Below are 9,724 nucleotides of genomic sequence, written 5' to 3' on the forward strand. Positions count from 1 at the left end.
ATGGAGAGGAAGGGAAGAGAAGGGAAGAAGGACAAGGAGATGGAAAACCAGCGACGGTAGTGGCGGCGGTGGTAGGGGGAGAGGAAGGATAGGGGAGGCTGGGCAGTTCTCCAAGAAGAGTTAAACAAAAACTCAATTCTTGAATAATGACTGCCTAACTGTTTCTCGAAACAGTGGCCTATACGTATAGGCCTTGGAGGAAAGACAAAATACAACTTAACGATGAGATATTAAAGAGAAGAAATTAAAGACGAGAGACATGCTTCGTGTCACATCAAGGGGCAGTTTGTTATCTGCCGTTGGCGACGTGTCATGATGCGCGACGGGGCATGTGTGTGTGGAGACGTGCGTGACGTCGGTTTGTTGAATTTGTCCCATGACGGTCGGTGTGTCCGTGGCTGAGGCGTTGACTTTGGTTGATGGTGGCGGCGCATCCGGTGTCTATGCGTTGGCGTTGACGCCATCAATTCCCCTCGAGTGCAAAGAACTCGACTCTGTCGAGTAAGCGTCAGGAGACTCCAGCGGGAACACCAACTCAGGGCATAGGCGAGCTAGATCCTCTTCCGTGATCCACGTGTCGTCCGTCGATGCTTTGCCTTGCCAACCAACAAGAAACTTTCGCACCGTCCCACCTTTGGTGAAGGTGATTACTTCGTCCAGCATAGCCTCGATGTTCTCTTGCCAATCAGAAGGTAGTGAAGGGGGAGTGGACAAGTCAAACTCACTCACCGAGAAGTCCGAGGGTAAAGGAGGGCCATTAGATGAAAGGTGTGGGGCTTTAAACGTGACCAAATCCGAAGTATTGAAAGTGGTGCTTATCCCCCATATGGAGGGTATGTCGACGGCATAGGCATTTTCCCCTACTCGTTTGAGGATTGCAAACGGCCCCGCACTACGAGCATGCAGCTTAGTACCCGCTTGGAAGAGAATCTCTCCGGCCTAACCCTCACCATCACCAGGTCACCTTCTTTAAATTCGCGAAAACGCTGGTGTAAATCTGCAATCTGTTAATATGAGGTGTTGCTATTAATGATGCATGTATGAATTTCCTCATGCAGACGTCTAATATGACTGGCGAACTCATGACCGTCATCTGAGACTCTAGTATGCGGTAACACGGGTATAAGGTCAATGGGCGTAGGAGGTGAATGACCATGCACTATCTCAAATGGACTCATGCTAGTAGTACGGTTGACTGACGCGTTGTGAAAGTGAGATTAGTTCCACCACATTGGGGGATTAGTTTGACGTTTAACGTTAGTGACTTATCCCGATACCTACCTTCGCAACCCATCAACGAGCCTCACAGCCAATTGAGCCTCAATAGTAGTGAAAGTGAGAGCAAGCCCACTCCCTCTCCGTTTCCCCTCCTTGTACGGCAAGACGCGATAGAAACGATACTACAGGAGGTAATTCACGCCGAGGGGAAGCGAGTTGGCCGTTCCTTTCTAGTCCATTGGCAGGGGCGACCATCTTCAGATGATACGTGGATCTCCGAGGACGATCTTCGCCGACTCTGACCGGACCTACTCTCGCCGCTCGAGGACATCGCCGAGCTTTGCTCGCCAGAGTCGAGCTCCTCCCACCCCGGGAGGATGATGGAGGACCATCCTGGAGATGGCACGCCAGGACAACAGCAGCCACGTCGAGCAGCCCGCGCCGATGCTCGTCACCCGGGGTTCAAGTACCCCACGTAAAAACTCCTCTCTTTACTTATGTTCATTTCATGTTTGTTTGTATTTTCGGAGTAGTGGACTGGGCCAATGTTGTTGGGCCTCGTCCTCGTCATTTCCTTTTACTTTATAATTGTATTTTTGAATTTTTAAGGAGAGGCCGAACCACGTCTTGCGACGGTTCGTCATCTCCCACATTCTCTTGGCACCCATCCTCCTATATAAGGGGATGGCATGCCCAAGGAACATTTGGAGTCATTGTTGAAAAGTTTATTCACAATTCGTCTCCCCCCTATCGTAGTTTGTAGCGTAGGGGGTTTGGCTAGCCCCATCCACGTCGAGATCACTCCGTGGTTAGAGCCCACGTCTCTCTTGTCGAGATCACTCCGAGAGGAACGTGCTTAAACGTGCCGTCGAGATCGCTCCGGTACGCTTAAAGAACTTCAAGAAGTTGACGTTGTCAAAAGTTGAGAAGGCCTTCGTCGAGATCACTCCAGAGGTTCTTGGAGGCTTACGACGACGATGACGTGACGCCGACCTGGGAGATCCGCTCCATCGAGAGAGCTCGCCTAGACCGATCAAGAAACCCGTTCTTGACAGGTTCTTGATCTCCACTCTCTTCCATCTCCCATCTCTTCCACCCCTTTCTTGAAAACCCAACCATCCTCGTCCTGGCCTTCCCGTTCCTCCTCCCAAGTTCTTGATCCATTTCCCCGCGTTCTTGATCCCTTCTTCTGCGTTCTTGAACCCTTCTTCCACGTTCTTGATCCCTTCTTCCACGTTCTTGAACCCTTCTTCCACGTTCTTGATCCCTTCTTCCATGTTCTTGATCCATTTCCCCGCGTTCTTGATCCCTTCCTCCCACGTTCTTGACCATTTCTCCCCCCCCCCCCCTTCCCCCACGTTCTTGAATTCTTGAAATCTTAAAACCTCAACCTTCCGCCCTCACTTTCTTGATCTGTCATCCACCCCTCGTTCTTGAATTCTTGAAATATTGAATCCTCAACCCTCCGCCCTCTCTTTCTTGATCTACCACCGTTCTTCCCTTCCATTTCTTGGATTCCCGTCACCCCTCCCTTCCCACCCCCTTCTTGGTCGCCCCATCCTGCCAACATCGCCATTCCGCCCCCCCCACTAGTCCAATCACTACCGCCTTCGCCCCCCTCGTTGCAACGCCTCTCCCTGCCGGGACCCAGCACGCGGCGGCCACCTCTGCGCGCTCGCCAGCCTGCTCGTGCGCGCACCTCACGCCCTTGCCAGCCGCACGCCCGCCCACTGTGCACCGTCGACCCTGCCCGCCAGAGTCGTCCCGCGTCTGCTGACCACTCCGCTGGGAGTCAGCCGCATCTGTATCGTCGTCTCCAACGATTCGTCTGCACCTCGTTATCAGTCGGGACGATTCTCTATGCTGTGGACTAAGCGGCCCAAAGGTCAGTCTCGTCTTCCCTCCATATTTCCAGCATTATTATCTTCTCCAGTCTCGTCACCTGCTATTGCGTCCTCTGCCCAACTTTCCTCTGCACTGATAGGATAGCCACCATTGTCGAGAGTAGGGAATTCTTGTGGTTGAAAGGATATTCATTTGACTAGGACGCCGAACACTCCAGGGCCGTCATACGCCCCTCACCGCTTAAGCGTCTAGTTGATTTCGCGGGTCATTGGGAGTTTGATCTTAGGATCATTCTTCTCTCGTTGATCGGCACGGCCGACGCCGTTATCCGTTGATTCCCTAACTGCTCATTCACCGTTTTCTCATTACTTGAATTACATCTCACATCATTCACATCATAATTCCTATGACGTAATACGAGCCGATCGATCCCGGCCGACATCGTATTACATCATGATTCCTATCACAATCTTGAGATCTAGGATCAGGTGGGTAATGGTCTTCGCGATCACGGCGATGTTGGTCCAGACCTCTATTCTCGAGTTGGTAAGTCCGTTCACTAACTGCATCGATCGAACTGGTTAGACGATTATCCATGTTGGTAATTTGTGTATTCACGTCACGAAAACCGTTCTGGACAGCATCTAACACGCGATCAATGTCCCCTCAAGAGGAGGTCCGTGGGACGGACGAGGACAACTCATGGACGGGGACGGACACATCATGACCATCTTGGGGTTGGTCTGTCATTGGAGCGGAGACTCGTTTGCCTGAACGCAGATGCATGCAATGGGACTGATGAAATGATGATGTCTACGATGGCGGAAATGACAAGGCTGACACAGGTTTGGCTCTGATACCAAGTTGATGTAGGACAGCTAATGAAAAGGGCGACTGAGGGAATGGATACGACAACGACGCATGAAGGGTGCTAGATGAGTTTGAATGGGGAGGACAAAACATGATGTAACACGAATCGCCGGGATCGATCGGCTCGTGTTACACCACAACTGAAGACTATGAGTTTGCTAAAATGCTAGAGATTATGATGATGAAATTTTAAGAAACAACGACAAGTACAAAGTAACGTGAAGAACAAGTTCAACAGTTAGCTAAATTGGCAAAGTTCGATTGAGCACAATCGACTTCCCAACGTCGCCTTGGACCAAGTTCGAACGCGTGAGACGAGGGATAGCTCGACTATCCAAGAGCACCAACGTTCCCCCAAAGAAACTAAGGCACTGCCACAAGAAGAAATGTTCTATTTACTCTCCCTAGGGTTTTAGACGGGTCTGACGGGGTCCTAACTCTAGAGGCGCAAAACGAAATGAATATTGAAAGAAATAACGATCTGCAAGTAATGCGAAAAGTAGTCCTATGAACCTGATGGTCGGCCGAGAGGTCGTCGTGGAGCACAGAGACACGACGGGCACAGACGACACTACCGGTGGCGGGCCTGAATCCCGGTTGAAGTGCACGACCGGCAGGCGCGCCAGGCACTGCTTGTAGAGGTGGCTTGAGGCAGTATGCACGCGGCTACTGCGAGCGCGTGCGCGGTGAGAGGTCAGGCAGCACGGTGTTGGCGTGGGTGAGGGTGCGGCCGAGGACACGGCATGCTGGGGAATGGTAGGCGCGATGCGGTGTGTCCAGGCACGGGCATGGACGTGGAGCGCTGAGGGCGACGGGCGCGGGTGCATTGCAGCTGAGTGTGGGCGCGGGCGAAGTGCTGCGGCCACGGGCATGGAGTGCTGAGGGACGGTGGGCTTGGGCACGGTGTAACCGGGCGCGGGAGCAGCAGTGGGGCGCGGGCGCGATGTAGCTGGCGCGAGCGAGGGCGTGGGGGCACAGATGAGGGCGCGACGCACTGAGGGAAGGCGGGCACAGGACGGTGTTGCCGGCTGTGAGCGCAGGCAAGGGGCACGGCAGGAGGGGCACCATGAGCAGTGCAGCCGGAATCACGTTCTTGAAAACTTCTTGAGCTGTAACTACCAAGAAGAAGGAGGGGGGGAATCCTTGGAAGAAAGAAACTAGCACGATGATACTTCGTGGATTGGAAACTATGCTTCCCTTGATCTACGACGAGGTCGATCTCCAACAAAACTATTCACTAAGATAGGGCTAAGGCTAAAGAAGGGAACAACACAATACTTGGATTTCTCACAATAGGCCTGATCATCCTCTTGGGCATGCCGTCCTTATAAAGGCGTACGGACGTGCCCAATCGGCACAACTTGAGAAAACCGTCTCAACACGAGCGGTTTTCTCTAAAACAAAAAAGAAAAATGACGAGATGGACGAGGCCAAAACATGAACGGCCTGGTCCAAAATCCAGCGATGAAATTACAACAAAGATACGAAGGAAATAACATGAAAAAACGTGTGTGCAGCTTAAACGCTATTTTGAGTACTTAAACAAAGCGTCGCGGGCGTCGGCTCGAGCAGCTCGGTGTGGCTGTTGGCGACGGGTGTCGTGCTGTCCAGATGGTCCCCCATCAAAACAGACCACAGAAATCCACACAAACAAACTCGGAGTTTAAAATGGGTGAAGTACTGGTGGTGCAGCTCCGATCCTCATCGAGGACTGGAGTATTGGCTTCACCCACCGCGACGATGCCGAAGAACCAAAATTAATACCCGAATTCACGTCATGAAAGAAACTCTCAAAGAGAATTGTAGGAGAATCCAAATCAAATCAAATCAAACAGCAGTGGAGACTTCTCGTGGAATACTGGACGGAGAACACTTTGACACCAAAGATTTCGGGCGTACCTCGGCACCGTAGTGCGTGAAGAGGCTGTGGGGAATTCTGATCGTGATGAGGCTGGATGAATTCGGGTGTTGAATAGCCCACTAGACGAGATGTCCGGGCATTCTGGGTGTTGTACGGCCCTAGCGGAGAGTGAGACGGACGGACAGGCATGGACGGAGCTAGGGGGCGCGGACACCAGTCCTGGGCGGTCTGGGGTAGCTGCCGTGGGCGCCCTTGGGCAGTGGCCCTGGGCGGCCTGGGCGACGGCCTTGGGCGGCCTATGGCGGGCTGCCTTGGGTGGCCTGGGGTGGCGGCCTTGGGCGGCCTAGGGCGAACTGCCCTGGGCGGCCTGGGGTGGCACCTTAGGCGGCGTAGGGCGGGCTGCCCTGGGTGGCCTGGGGTGGCTGCCTTGGGCGGCCTAGGGCGGGGGCCATGGGCGGCCTAGGGCGGGCTGCCCTGGGCGGCCTGGGGTGGTGCCTTGAGAAGCCTAAGGAGGGCTGCCCTAGGCAGCCTGGGGTGGCTGCCTTGGGCGGCCTAGGGCGGTGGCCATGGGCGGCCTAGTTCGGGCTGCCCTGGGCGGCCTGGGGTGGCGCCTTGAGCGGCCTAGGGAGGGATGCCCTGGGCGGGCTGGGGTGGCGCCTTGGGCGCCTAGGGCTGGGTGCCATGGGTGGCCTGGGGTGTCAATTTGGGCAGCCTAGGGCGGACTGCCCTGGGCGGCCTGGGTAGGCACCTTGGGTGGCCTGGGGTGGCTGCCTTGGGCAGACTTGGGCGGTGGCCTTGGGTGGCCTGGGCAGCGGTCTTGGGCGGGCTGCCCTAGGCGGCTTGGGGCGGCTGCCTTGGGCAGTCTTGTGGGGGCGAGAGGAGAGATGGGGAGAGAAATAAGAGGGATGGAGAGAAAGAGAGGAATGGAGAGGAAGGGAAGAGAGGCGAAGAAGGACGAGGAGATGGAAGACTGGCGACGCAAGGCGGCGGCGATGACGGCAGTGGCGGCGGTGGTAGGGTGAGAGGAAGGATAGGGGAGGCTGGGCAGTCCTCCAAGAAGAGTTAAACAAAAACTCAATTCTTGAATAATGAGTGCCAAACTGTTTCTTGAAACAAGGGCGTATACATATAGGCCTTGGAGGAAAGAAAAAATACAACTTAATGGAGAGAAATTAAAGACGAGAGATGTGCTTCGTGTCACATCAAGGGGCAATTGTTGATCTGCCGTTGGCGATGTGTCATGATGCGCGACGGGGCGTGTGTGCGTGGAGAAGTGCGTGACGCTGATTTGTTGAATTTGTCTAATGACGGTTGCGGCATGTCTGTGGCGGAGGTGTTGACTTCAGTTGACTATGGCGGTGTGTCCGTAGTGGAGACGTTGACTTCGGTTGACGGTGGCGGTGCGTCTGGTGTCGATGCGTTGGCATCCATGCCACCAGAATGAACAAAAGATAGCATGCTCAAAGGGGAAGAGATGGATTTCGAATGAAAGGTTTCATCAAGGATACATCATTTGAAGTTGCCTTCTCCCAAGACTTTTATGAATGAGAAAGAAATAGAAAGAAAGAAATCATGAGTAATGCCCTTACTAGATTCAATAACTTGAAACAAAACTAATGTACTAACAATGCCTATCACAAAAATCCCCAATTTGTTTTTTATTTTTCCTCATATGTTACTTGAACTTGAGGACTTTCTCTTTTTTTTTGCAAGGGATAAAGAAAATACTAAACACTGGGAAAGAGAAAACAGAATGGAGTTATCATTGACTCTAATAAGGGCATAAGGGCAGTACGTAAAATCATTGAAGAGAAGAAGAGGTAATAAGAAATTGAAGAGAGAAATTAGACAGAAATGGTGATAGAGATGGGATAAAGGTGATCCCATGGAAAGGGAGATAGAATGGCCAGTGCCGCTCTGCCGCCACCGCTTCTCCGTCGCCGCCGCCGCTCTGCCACCACCATCGCTCCGCCGCCACCGCCACTCCGCCGCCGCCGCCGCCGCTGCCGCTTCACAACCATTGCTCCGCCACCGCGGCTCCGCCATTGCCGCCGCTGCCGCTCCGCCGTTGCTCCGCCGCCACCGCTCCTCCGCCGCTGTCGCCGCTACGGCGATCGCCGTAATACGTAAATTTCATAGTTTTAGTATTTCAAAATTATACAAATATAGAAAAAATCAGAAAAATTATTTTCTGCATTGAAAAAATTCAAAACAATTTGGAACAAATCTAGAAAATTCATATAATATATTTAAAGTCATTTTAACACCTAAAATAATTCTGAAAAAATCTCTATCTCTCATTTTTAATAGTTATAGTGTTTTTTTATGTAATTAATTCCAGAAAATTTTAAAAAGATTTATTTATGATTAATTTGCTAAGAGAAAATAGAAAAAATAATTTAAAAATATTATTTTGTGTTCCTCGTATTTTGGCTTAACTTAAATCATAGGGAATTATGAAAATTACCTAAGAATCTAGAAAAATCCCAAAAATTGTAGTTTTCACGTTGAAAATCATTTTCTTCATCCCAAGCTTGAGAAAAAATTTTGAAATTAAATTTCTGCCTCTCTATGGATCGACCTCATACTTGCCCGATATTAATTATAGAGTATTTAAGTGGAAAATTTTCATAAATATTGTTGGCTAAGTCTGAATCAAAACAACGACATAAAACCCCTAAATTGGACTATTTAACTGGCGCCGTGGCCGGGGAGGCAACAATGACATAATGCCCCTAAATTTGATTTCTGAATTTTTCGAAGTTTAGGATTTCTCCTATTTCCATTTGGTATATGCTTGACTGAAGTTTGAGGTGCATGGATATTATTTTTTTTATAGTGGAAAGGGAGATGATCACTCGGTGAACTCTAAACCTTTCTCTTTAGATATTTGTTGCAGTTTTTTTTTTCTGCATATTAGTTGTTTTATGCAAGGTAGAAGATCTCGGAACCCACGTTTAATAGCTCTAGAATTTGTGGGAAAGACTAAGAATTTGGAAGACACGTGTGCAGAATTTGTGGAGGCGTTTGTAGAAGAAATTAAAGACTTGGCTATTCCTAATGATGTGAATAGAGGGATGAGATTGAGGGACTTTTATGAGCCAGCTGAGAGTAACATTCATCCTAGGGTCCATGGGACCATAGATGTGAATGTGAATTTTAAGTTAGACCCTCATCTTCAACAAATCTTGCCATCATTTTATTGAAATTTGAATGAAGATACTTATGAGTATTTATATGAATTTGTGGAGAAATGTGATTCTTATAATATTGCAGGAGTGACTTCAGATGCTTTGAAAATGAGAATGTTCCCTCACACTCTTAAGGATAAGGCAAAAGATTGGTTCAGAACTGTGAATAAATTTTAAGTCAGAAGGACTAATGCCTATAGGAAAGAGATTAGAGATTTTACCCAGGGATCTGATTCTTTTAGTGAAGCAGGGGAAAGATTGAAAGACCTTATTAGAAAATGTCCTCATCATGGTCTTCCTGATTGGCAAATAGTTCATATTTTTTATGATGCGTTGAATGACCAGGAGAGATGTAGAGTAGATAGTGCTAATGGTGGTACGTTTATAGATAAAACAATCGATGAAGCTTCTAGTAATATTGAGAAGTTAGCAGATAGTTGTGCATATCATCAGGGCTTGAGTCACAATGGGAGAATTTCAGGGCCAAAACGTAAAGGGCTAATTGATGTTAGCGCAATAGAACCTGATTTGTGGAAAGATAAGGTAGAGAGGGACTTAGGCAAAGTGGGCAAGGCTGTGGAGGAGCTTTCCCAAAATATGAAGAATATGATGAGCTCCTCTCCAACCTTTACTTCCCCTTCCACTAACCCTAAACATCCTTCCCCTCTTTGCTCCATTTGTGAGAGTTTTGATCATACTAATGCCATTTGTCCTACTCTTGAACAGGTGAATGCTTATG

General features: G+C 49.9%; 1 non-coding gene across 1 annotated transcript; it reads right to left on the reverse strand.

The window, feature by feature from the left end:
- Nucleotides 1-9,175: 9,175 nt before the first annotated feature.
- Nucleotides 9,176-9,281, reverse strand: LOC144714097 (small nucleolar RNA R71). Its single transcript, XR_013584251.1, has one exon. It is a non-coding gene; the product is annotated as a small nucleolar RNA R71 (small nucleolar RNA).
- Nucleotides 9,282-9,724: the final 443 nt, after the last annotated feature.

The sequence above is a fragment of the Wolffia australiana genome, chromosome 16 (genome assembly GCF_029677425.1).
Source record: "Wolffia australiana isolate 7733 chromosome 16, ASM2967742v1".
NCBI classification, from domain to species: domain Eukaryota; kingdom Viridiplantae; phylum Streptophyta; class Magnoliopsida; order Alismatales; family Araceae; genus Wolffia; species Wolffia australiana.